The sequence below is a fragment of the Trachinotus anak genome, unplaced genomic scaffold (genome assembly GCF_046630095.1).
Source record: "Trachinotus anak isolate AG129_WGS33_773 ecotype Australia unplaced genomic scaffold, CSIRO_AGI_Tana_v1 ptg000015l, whole genome shotgun sequence".
Lineage (NCBI taxonomy): Eukaryota > Metazoa > Chordata > Actinopteri > Carangiformes > Carangidae > Trachinotus > Trachinotus anak.
In genome coordinates, this window is record NW_027273866.1 from 157,736 (window position 1) to 169,885 (window position 12,150).

The 12,150-nt window shown below is 39.6% G+C and overlaps 1 long non-coding RNA gene across 1 annotated transcript; it reads right to left on the bottom strand.

Moving 5' to 3' along the window:
- Window positions 1-3,035: 3,035 nt before the first annotated feature.
- On the bottom strand, window positions 3,036-10,281 carry LOC139633074 (uncharacterized). The gene is made up of 3 exons (XR_011693680.1): window positions 9,488-10,281; window positions 8,264-8,320; window positions 3,036-4,700 (listed from the first exon to the last, which is right to left on the bottom strand). It is a non-coding gene; the product is annotated as an uncharacterized lncRNA (long non-coding RNA).
- Window positions 10,282-12,150: the final 1,869 nt, after the last annotated feature.

Below are 12,150 nucleotides of genomic sequence, written 5' to 3' on the forward strand. Positions count from 1 at the left end.
TCTTGATGTTAATGGGACTTCATGAACAAATAAAGCTGAACTAACAAATTCAAAATGCTTTTATGAGACCAAAACTGGCCGTTTGCTTGAGGCTCACTCATCATGTTGCTAACTCAGTTCACTGCATCTCTGACCAGGGTCAAAACAAAGGTCAGTTCATTATAAGGAAATGATGACCCAGTTTGTGGTTTGTGAGCCGTGTGTGCGCATCTCCTCTGTATTCAGATATCAGGAACTGGAGCTTGTTGTTCTGTGGTACAGGCCTGAAGCACGCAGAGCCTGTTGCTCTGGTGTTGAATACTAGTGTGTGTATATATGTGAATAGCAAGACCAGCAGTAAACGTGTCACCATGTAGAGCTGAAGAGATAATGCAACAAAAGGTGAGAAGCAAACAACAATGACTGTCATTAATCAACCTTCTGACCATGCCCTGCTGCTGCTGCCACTCCCTAGGGGTTCGTGACAATGGCGCCAGTCAGAGCTGCCAGCCCCTATGAGTTGTCATATTTTAAGGAACTTGTTGGCTGATAACCAAGAAAGGCTCATGTCTAAATCAACACAAACTTACCACTGACTCTAGCAACATCCAGGATGAAATAAAACATATAAATAACTGCCTGACCTTTCCCATATTGACACTGTCATCAGGTTATTAGGTGTGTTCGTGAGCAGCGAGGCCCAGGAAGCCTGATCTCTTGCGCAGTTGAGTGCAGCTATAAACAAGCTCACAGTGCAAAAGAGACACAGAGAGAAGGAAGGCCCTTTGAAGAGTACGGAGTGCAGCCAGTTGTGGAGAACCATGCATGTTGCTCTTACTGGCGCTTTTCACTCAAACACGCCTCTCCCATCTCAGCACTCGCACGCAGCATTGACCCAAAGGGTGGCTGTTAATTTGGCATGGCGAAAACATGGGTTTAAACTGAACGAAGGGTCTGATATAGCCACTCCACTGGGAAGAGAGCAGGGCTCCACAGGACAGACCTAATTACATCACACCAATATCAAAATAACCAAAAGACAACATGACATGGTGCGCACGCAAGAGGAAAAGGAAATTTAGGGAAAATTTCTATCTGGTGATTTTGAAATATGCTCAGCGCTAGAGATACAGTTTTTAGTTATTATGAAGTCAAGTTATATTTGATACTATAAAAGTATCAAAAGTGAAAGTACTCATTATGCAGAATGGCCCCTTCAATATTATATTTACTGATATGTTAATGTATGAGCAGCATTTATCTGTTGCAGTTGGTCTAAGTGGAGATAATTTTAACACCATTTATTGGGTAGTTTAATCCTCATATTTATATCATGCTATCATAAACTGTTCCTATTTTGCATTCAAAATGTTAATCTGCAAAGACACTGGTACCTACAAGTGTCTGTTAAATATAGATTTAAATTTACATTTACATTTGGCAGATGTTTTTATTCAAAGCTACATACAAGTGAGGGACATCACAAAACTGAATGTAGATGGGTATAAAAGTACAATATTTGCCTCTGAAATATATGGGAGTAAAATATAAAGTAGCATAAAATGATATGAAGTAAATGTCAAAATTGTTCCACATTCAATTGTCCTGTAATACAGTAAATGTACTTAGTTGCCACTGCTGCAAAGGTATCGTGAATGATATATATCTTAAATTGAAATGTACAGTCAAAGTCAGTCAGTAAACATTTTACCTTCTTATTTATTGAATATATGGCTGTTGTCAACACAGTAGAAATGTTCTACATATTAAAACAATAAAACTACACCACCCTGTTTTGTAAAGACAAATTGTAGTTTGTTCAGCTGATAATGTTACTATCACAAAATAAAAAAATATGTATTAAAAAAAAAAATCAAAGGTTTTAATGTTGTTAGGTGTATGTTAAACGAGCTGATGACAATCCTGACAATAAATAAATAAATACAATATAAAAATGCTTCACTGCCTTACTTAAACTATTTAGATTTTTGAAAGTAATTCCTCATTCAAAGCCAAACAAACACCTTTATGATGCCAAATCTTCTTGCACACAAGTAATGACATAAGTACATACATCTGCTTTAGTGGAGAAACAATTGCTGAAATGCAGTAAAGCAAAAAAAAAAAAAAAAAATCTGGTGTAATTTTTTGTTAAGAAATGTATCGGCCTCATCTGCAGACAAGATACAAAGCTATGTGGGTGGCTCCTCCACACTGGAGATCCTCTCAGTCATCACCCTCCACTGCAGACTGAGTCGACCACCAGTCACACTTCCAAGCCACAATAGCAAGGTGGGCCTCTGCAGAAATGCTTAAACTGCATTCAATTGTCTAGTGAGCTCTCTGTCTTTCAGCTCCAATATTCTGTCTGTCATGATGTGAAACCCTAATGAGAAACACAATCGTTTTTTTTTTATTCTCTGGTTGAGGAGCATTTTAGTAGCTTAGTAAAGAAAGTGTGTGTACTTTGGCAAACTGCATTGAATGCAGCTCAAGTGCTTCTTCATGTTGAAGTTATATGGACTCTTTGGAGGTTTAATCCCAACAACTGCATCCATGCTGATAAACATGATCAACATTCAAACTCTATTCCCATCATGTAAATTAACAAATAATGTCATGTAATATCACTTACAAAAAATAGAAAGGTTGAAATTTTCTAACACATCATATATAAGTGTATATAATATTGCCTATATACGGCGTACTGTGTGTGGTGTAACTCGCCAGTGCAGTCTTGTTTATCAGTACCATCACACACAACTCGCATGAAGCAAAAATATTTCCTGCATCTGGTTCTTCATGGGAAAAGCCAAAGGAAAGCCATTAACCACCTCCACTGCACAGACACCAGCTCTCTGTGCGACGCTCGCAGAGACAGACAAAAGGTGAGTGTCAGAGTGATAGAGGAAGTGCTCGTCTTCTCTTCCTGCTCTCAGTGGCACAAGAATGAAGAGGATGTCTCTGCATACACCAAGGCTATCCATTACTGAGTTAACAAGGTCTCGGCTGCTCTGTAAGTGAAATCCAAGGCTGTGTGTCTGTCTGTCACAAGGAAGAAAAAACAAATAAACACACACATGAATTCGTCGAGGTTTCACTCGGGGGCCGATATGTGCCAAAGAATGCTGAGGCTTTGTCCATTAAAAACAAGACAGTACATGGATACACCATCATGCCATCTTGGGTCCACCTGCAAATGTAAACAGGGGAATTCTTGTAGGAAGGCTGACATTTCCCCCAAAGAAAAGTCAGTCCTGCCAGACTGGCTGGTTGACCCGATGAAAACATGTTGAGAAAAGCAAGGTGAATTCACAGTGCAGCAGCTTAGATCAGACCACTTCCAAGAAACGTTTGAACACAAGAATTTATATGGAAAACTAAAAAGCAGCTTTTAAGATAATTTACATTAAGAAAAATCATCAATTGGTGGAAAGTATTTTTACTCAAATTCTGAGATATTTGTACTTTGCTTATTTCCATTTTATGTTACTTTATACCTCACTCAACTGTATTTTGGAGGAGGCCCTATTCCAAGGCTGGCAACCACTGAACCAAACTACCTGACTGTATTATAACTAGCTCCACCTCGACAAGCTATAAACAGTCAAATGCTACATGAATTGATGCATCAGTATTAACAGTCCGATCATGTAATGAAACATCTGACAGTTTTCTGCAGAACAAGTACTTTTACTTTTGATACTTGAAGTACATTTTGTCAGTTTAAGGAGTTTTAATTGTATTGCAGTATTTCTAAATTCTTCTTTTACTACATTTGCTTAAATCAAGGATCCGCATGATCTCAAACACCCTTTCTCCAATTATTAATTAATTAAGAGTCAGTTTGATGTTGCTATGAAAGTATGGGGATTTTAAAATGTGCATGTTAAGGAAGGCATGGTTCAAAAAATTACAAACAAGTTGCCAGTAAATATCAAACATTTATACATAGATATCATCACTATAAATACTGAAATTCTGCCTCAATTCTACACAAACATGACATATTAGTCACTTTTGTTCATGCCTGGATAACTGGTTAACTACATGAATCAATGGTGAATCAGAATCAGAATCAGAATCGCCTTTATTGTCATTATACATAGTACAACGAAATTTGAGCGCTGCTCCCTTGGTGCAAACCAAGGGAGCAGAATCCTGAAACTTTGATCAGGCAAACTGGAAAAAAAATAGCAAATGATCTCTGCGTCATTCATGGATTTTGCATGTGCTATTTTGTATTTTTCTTTGGTATTTATGGTGGAGGATTTTCAGGTATTAGGCTCTCCCCACATCCATCCATCCTCCAGGCTCAAGCAGCAAAGCAGTTGTCTCTACTTTCATCACACGAAGCGAATGGGTAGGTCAGGAGAATCTAGTTTCTCTATTTGGTGTTGATGGAAGGGGGTGAAGGAAGATTGATTCCCTCAGTCTCATCATCGCAGGTGTTTGCCTTTATGAGCAGCGTTCCCTACAAGCAGTTTCTCATTACACTCTGGTGAGAAAGGAGGACCTTCAAGTCTCGTGCATTCCGACAATGCTCTGAAGGGTGTGTAATTTTGGAGGCTAAATTTAGGGGGGGAGGCAAATCAGTCTTTATTCAAAGCAGACCTGACTCAAACGGAGATTCACCGCACTGTGGTCAGACTTCAGACCAACTCGTTACTTGCCTGTTTCATGTTCAGACTGCTGCAAATCTCCCATCCCTCTGAACACAGCTGAAAAAAAGAAACAGACTGTTGTTGATTTTGTTTTCATCCTTGTGGGAGGCTGTGTTCTTAATAATGTGCACATTGATGGTGAAGCAGCTGATCAGTAATTTGTAAAGCAAAGATCTCTGTCTCAATCTGTCACTTTTTCATATGTAGACTTTTATTTGACATCAGCTAGTCTGTATTAACCAATAATTGTCTTTTGTTGTCAACTTCTTTGTGAAAAACTGTTTCTAGTCATTTCACTTGTAAGTGAATGCTGCGCAGCCCTCTAAGAAGTGCAGCCTTTAGATCAAACTGAGAAGATAAGTTAGATTTCATCCTTAGAGTTAATCCATCAACAATGCCAGAGCACTGAATAAAGCCAGAGTGTGTTTGCTCTGTCTTGGAGTAAATATTAGTTTGTCCAGATAATGCTACGGGGCTGCTGAGGGGTTCCACAATGCTTAAGTTACACAGGCGTCTGCTCTTTTCCACCAGAAGAATGGTTTCCCACTCTTTCTTCTTCTTGAAAGCCAAACATCAGTAGCAGTCTCAAGTGGCTGAAAGTTTTAGTTGATAATTCGGTCTGTCACTCAGAGCCACAGTAAGATTAATGGCAGGGGAACTCCTCTCTGGCAAACATCCCACTCCGTCAAAACAGATAGCTTGGGATGAGAAACTGTTCTGAAATACGGAGTAGAAGCACAGACATGTTGCTTTACTTTGCATGGGAGCATATCTGTGGAATGCGTTATTCATAAGTAGAAAAATAATAATGTTATTGTAAGAAAAATTCTGTATAAACATATGTTGATCCTGTATTTAGTGTTTATAGTGTTAAGAGTAAACACTACACAAACATTACACACTTTAAGCTGTAAAAAACATGATCATGATACTCTCCAAGAGTTAAAATTCTCATTATAGTTTGATAAGTCAAAGCTTATATACTGTTGTTTGTGGGATCTCTCCTTTGTAGGTGACCACTGTCAAATTAGGAGCTCAGAGGGAAAAGGGAGCCCTCTACTGCTGAGTCAAGACACCATACAGTCCTAAACACACACTCTGCTCTGTGTTACAGCATGTAGTAATAAACCAGGAAGTGTTTGCTGCTTCATTAGGTCAGTAAGAGTGCACAAGCTGCTCAGAGATTAGAGATTTTACACACACACATACAAAAAAACTATGAATCAATCTACAAAGGTCAAAAAAGACATAACACTGACAGACTGAAAACACATCCAGACTTGGTAATGTATGCCTAAGAAATAAATGACCTTGCTTTCTAACTTAAACATGCAATCACTGGACCATGAAAGTAACCAGCAAAGATCAGCTCCAACTCAACCACACTGACGCATGAGCTGCTGTATGAACAAATCTTGCAGATTTCCAGCTGCAAGATAGACAGACTACTCAGTAATGGAAAAAAATAGGGTCTAGATATGACATTCACAGAGATAATAGCAGCTTCACGCTACACTGAGTCCAAAGGGAGTTCAGCATGGCTAATTCCTCGCAGCGCTGCCTTGATCTTTTGTTGCATCTCAGAGGTATTTTATGTTTATTTGTTATGGGACGTCAGGCAATTTTGTATCCTTGTGAGCACGTTTTATGAGTACAAACTCATTAGGCCCTTTTTTCTCTCTGTGACATCTAAGGAGGCAAAAGGATACCTGTGAGACTGTTTGAAGTTGTGTTAATTGTGAAAGAGCATGTAGAAAAATGTCAAGCAAGCCGATCTTAGATGCTACCCAATGATCTCGCCTCGTTGACTGCCCCTGAAAACCCTTCTCTCGCCTCAGACCTACCGATAACCATCTTTAATGAATAGCTGTGTGCTTCAAGGAGTGCTGGCTGATAGAGATCATTTCAGGAACAGTGGGGTTCAGGTCTCAATAACAATCAGGGAATTCCATCTTAACCATTTGGATGTCCTCCATAATGCCACACACTCAGAGATTGCTCTTGCAATGGACCTACACCAAAATAAAACTTGGCACCAGTGAGGCATTCTTGCCCAACTCAACAACTCCAAGTCTGAACACCATGGGCCCCCTCCCAGCCCCGGGATCTATCTTTCGATGTGAATGCTGACTCTTTGTTGGAGCGTTCTGATCTCAGGTAGAGATACTGTACAGCTAGGCTGGCGACTGGATGCACAAGCACAGCTCCCTGTGAGTGCGTCTGAAAGGCCCAAATTGAGCCATTTCCGCAATCTCCAGGGAGAGTCCTTATCGTCTGCAAGATCCAGAGTAGACTGTGTATAATTTGCAAAATACTATGCTGATACTGCAAATGAGGTTTAATAGCTGTTGAGGCCCAGTTAAGCTTCATAATGTAGGTTTGTGGTCTTTGATAAGCAGTAGCAGAGACATTTTCTCGAAGAAAAAAAAAAAAAAACAAGAGAAAAGTCAAGGCATCAGTCAGTGGGTGTCTGCTGTCATACTTGACTGATATTTGTGGAATTGCTCATCCTGTCATGTCATAATAATTAGACATGAATAACATGAACAAACTGCTCTTCCCCTAGGCTAGATGAGAACTGTAATTAGTCGGTCCCACTTTGACAAGCTGTCAACCATAATACTGTGTTCTTAGCAACACCCAGGGCTCTGTTTTCTAATTTCTAACCTAAGCTGACCCTAAAAAAAGGGTGTAATGAATTGAGCCAAAATGACTTATTACTGTAATCATGGCAGATGCTGTCATCACTGCAATCAATCATGCCAAGTAAATCTACTTTAAGCAGCTATAATTTTAAGTGAAAATATCAGCCCAGTACCCGATGTTTGTAAAATTAAAGGATTACTTTGTGGGCATCTTTTTCTGTTTGCATTTGAAATTTTGTAATATGTGACTGGAGTTTTAGATTAGATAGATATTTTTATTCCAGACACATAGCAATTTTTTGCGTCCATGGAATAGATTTTTAGAGCATCCTTTAGCCTGGTACTGCCTGAAACCCATGAAAATAGAATTATCCAGTCAGATTTTGATTTTTTCATAGCCAGAGAAAAGGTTAGTTAGCTCACACATTGGTCAGGATTTCATAACCACATCAAATTTTGATTTCATAGGCCTAGGCCTTCATGAATGCTCAAGGCCAGAACTATCTCATGAGGGTTTTAAGCTAACAGATCAGACAGCAGTCACAGTACAAATGGCGAGGTGACAGGACAAAAACAACAACTTCCCATGACAATATTCACAACTTGGAATATTTTTTGTGAAAAACAAACAAAAGAAATATAAATAATCAAGGAGTAGACAGATAATCAGACTTCATGCTCGCTTCAGAGGTAAGGAGTCACCAACATTTTGCCATCTTGCTGGTTTATGATGGCGGTAAACCTGAATTAATTATACCTTTGTTGTCATGTTTTCTGTAAAATGAACTGCACAGTTGAATTGTGGAGAATCTATCTGAGCTAACGACATGTAGCATATCAATACTGGAAAAGTGTAAGGATTTATATCCTTTGCCCAAGTTTTAAACTGCCAGTGACCAAGATGTGACTGTGCTGCTAGCCGCTGTGCAGACTGTGAGACGCTTTGGTTGGTGATTGTGTGTTTTTGAAACTTACTGGTTTATCAGCACTGTGCTGGGCAGGTGACAGGTCTGTCTGCAGTGTCTGTTAACTCTGAAAGATATCACAGCACAAAAAAGGGGCAAAAATTAGCATGTTCACACGGGTGTCATGTTCACATCACACAACACCGATCAGCACTGGTACTTAGACACAGTGGGGCTTTTTGAACTAAATGCTGACGTTAGCATACTAACAATGACAGTTACAAAGAAATCGGCTGATATTTTTCAGGTGTAATGTTTAACCTATTCACCATCTTAATTTAGTGTGTTAGCATACTAACATTTGCTAAACAGCACTAAATACTAAGCACAGCTAAGGCTGATGGGAACATCATTAGTTTTGCAGACATTTGATCAATGAACCCCAACATTGGACAATTTATCATGAGGAGAAAATTTATGTTTGCACCAAATTTCACGGTGAGCCATCCAAAATTTTTGAAGACATGTTGGCAAAAACAAAAAATGTCAACCTGCTAGTGGTGCTAAAGGAAAGACAGATGATCACCAGTGTCATCAGTATTCATCATCTGAGACTTATGACTGTCTGCACACAATTTCATGGTAATCCATCCAATAGTTGCTGAGATATTTCTGTCCTGATCAAAGCTGTGGCTAACATTTGAGCATGACAGACCAACATTTCAACCCCAGGAGCCCTGCTGGTATAGTGTAAAAGCCCTGAAAAGGGGGATATTTCAGTAAAAGATGACAAGCACAAATTTTCTTCAGCTCATGTGTATAATGACTGAATTGTCACAACAGCCACATACAACAACCACAAATGTCAGTACATGTATCTCTATGCACAGCCATCCCACCAAACCTCCACAGCACTGACCCAGAACAAACATCAGTAATAAGCCATGTAAAATAACCAGCACAGCAGTTTGAAACATATGCTAAAGCAGCTTGTATCTAATATGCTTACGAACTTAAAATCATATTTCAAAAATACAACTCTTAACAGTGCATTCATACAGTGATACAGACATTTCTGCAACATAACTACAAAATAGGTTACACGCTTCAACACGCTTACGGTTAGCGTTGCAAGGGGTTAGCTTAAGTTAGCTAGCCTGATCGTCGTCAGATAATTTACTTCGTTACTCCGCAAAGCGCCAACATAGTCGGACAAAAACACCTCCCTCTGCATGTGTACACATTTATCTAACACACTCACAAAAATGAACCGTTATCGTGACGGAACTCTTACCTGAAAAGAGGGATATTTGGCAAACTGTTTTCAGTTCATGTGTGTGATGACAGAAAGGAGGAAGTGATGTTCCCCTTCACACAGCTCAACAGCTCTGCGCTCCCCCTGCTGGAGACTTCCGGGTCTTTACTTATACTCTAAGACCGTTGTTGTTAGGATGACGCCAATTTAAGATATGAGAAAACATTTTTAAAAAAATAAATAAATACTGTGCTCCAGCTGCTGCAATTAACAGTAAGATTATAATACTGAGTAACATGAAAATGCTCGCATCCCATTTATATCTCACTCTACCGCTGGGTCTGGCTCAAGACCTCAAGACTAGGAATACACATTATTCCTTCCTTCACACTAGCATGGCTGAAAGTTAGGTCATTGTGCCTTAGTCATTTCAGCATTGCAATGAACAATCGGACATACACTTTGTCAGTTCACTTCAGTTCAGTTTCTTTCTCTCATTTTGCTTGGTACAATGGTAATATTAAGTTTCTCATATGTCCATTAAAGACTGGCTTATCTGAGTAAAGACCAGATAAAGCAGGAGATGATATGCTGCTGAGAGAAGAGCTTTACCAGGTGTGACAGGTGCTGACCTGTCCTAAACAGGTAAGGAATAGTCTTCTCACCTCTGTTTGTACAGCTAATGAGGTTTTGGTTAAATATGTAAGGCTAAAATTAAATCCAAAGATCCGAGTTTGTCTCGTGATGCTCATGGTAGTTCAAAACAGCTAAAATAGACACCACATTAACTGAAATATTTTAAAACCAAACAGGTCCATTTTTGGATAATCAAGGTGAAAAATTGGTTGAAGATACCATCACAGATAGATTATCCATTCAGGATGAAACACCTTGGGCTTCCATGAGACCGGAGATAGGGCTGAGCAAACACATTCCCATCCGCTAGTGAAAATGGATATGTTGTTGACCTGTCCAGCCACACAAAAGCCATTCCCAGTGCTCAGGTGAGTAACCCTCCTCCAGCCTGAAATCTCTTAACTAAATATTGTGAGTGTCCCTCTTTACATCCGAGAGTCTGTCTGTTTACCTTCAGATCCAGGGGATTAGAAGATCAGCACTGCATGTAGGTGGGAGGGAGTCCCATCCCCTCAGGTAGACCCATAAAAATTCAAGAGAAAAACATACAATAAAAATGTTCTATATTTAGTTTATGAGAAATGTAGACATATACACGAGTTCAAATATGTAATCTAATATAAAAATGTCTCATAAAGTTGTTTAAAAATGTGACAACCCCTCTAATTTCATTTTAAGTCCTTGTGCATCATAAGTGAGTCAGCCTCCTGAATCCAGTTAAGGGCTTAACTCCAATATTACCCATTCAGCAATTACCGTTGTGAGTTGGATTTAGTTCTGTAATGACCCAACTGTGCTGGCCTGCACTTCAGTGCTGCACAGTAAGCCAGTTGGGAGCGAAGATCCTCCTCTGTGGCTAGAGCAACGGTGCATGAGCCAAAATGAGAATTAGAGTAAACTTCAACATGTCAGCACGTCCTCATATCATTTATTTTCCACTGGTTTGGATGGATGTGGCTAAGATGATTGCTGATGATTTTCAAAAAGTCCTGCGCACATCCCCACAAACTTGTACAACATGATCTCTCATGGGCTCAGCTAGTGTTTTTTGGAACAGCTGGGAGAAAGTTGGAGTTTTTCTATCTCAGATATTCAAACATTCCTTCCTCATCTATGTGATACGAACTGTAAAACCTTGTCACTCACTGCTATTTTTACTGCACCTATCATACTTTTATTTGCAATCTTTTCAAGGGCCATCAGCAAGTCTGTCAAGCACTTCAAAGGAAATATTGTGTTTTGCATACCAATTAAAAACTGCAGTAGAAAAATGTCACCCATGCAAGAGCAAACACGCATTTTATCCTCATTACCGTCAGCATCATTCTTTTACTCAGCCAGTGCAAAACTGACAAAATGTGCTTTCTCCAATCTCAACAAATCTGCATAGGCTGTGGTCCAACTGATTGTGTAGGGTTTGTCCTACATGAGGGCACATTGACTGTGTGCAATGGAGGGAGGTATCTCAATCTAGGAGACATCCACATGGGTGGTAAAAGAAGAAAATAGAAATGGTATCCATGCTTGCTTTTTTGCATGCTCAAAGATAAACAAGCTGAAGGCAACAATGCAAAAACTGATTTGTACTCAAGACATAACTCTGATGATGCATAATTTTGCCTTTCAGCAATCATCTAATGTCTTTGCAGCATTCACAACTCTAGGATAGCTGTGATTGCTCCTCAGCTCTCTCCAGCTGCAGACAATGCAGCTGTACATTAACACTGACCTTGACATCTGTCTCCATAGGGAAGCACAATAGTCTGCCTATTTCAAGCCACTGACCCCTGCTGCAAGGCTGAAACAGATGGAAAGTGTATGTTTCTGACAGCTGCCCTCCAGAGGTGACAGAGGAGGCTTGTTAGCACTTATCTCCTTACCTGATATCATCTTCTCTACTCCAGCAGAGGATTTTTCTCATGTTAGATAACCTGATTAAACTTGTAGGAGCCAACATTGTCAGGCACATACCGCACTAGTTCACCTGCAGTTGACTTTACTACAGTAAACTGTGAAGTTTTGTGTGTCAGTACCGTAATGCAAGATAGCTAATACTTTAAAGTCAA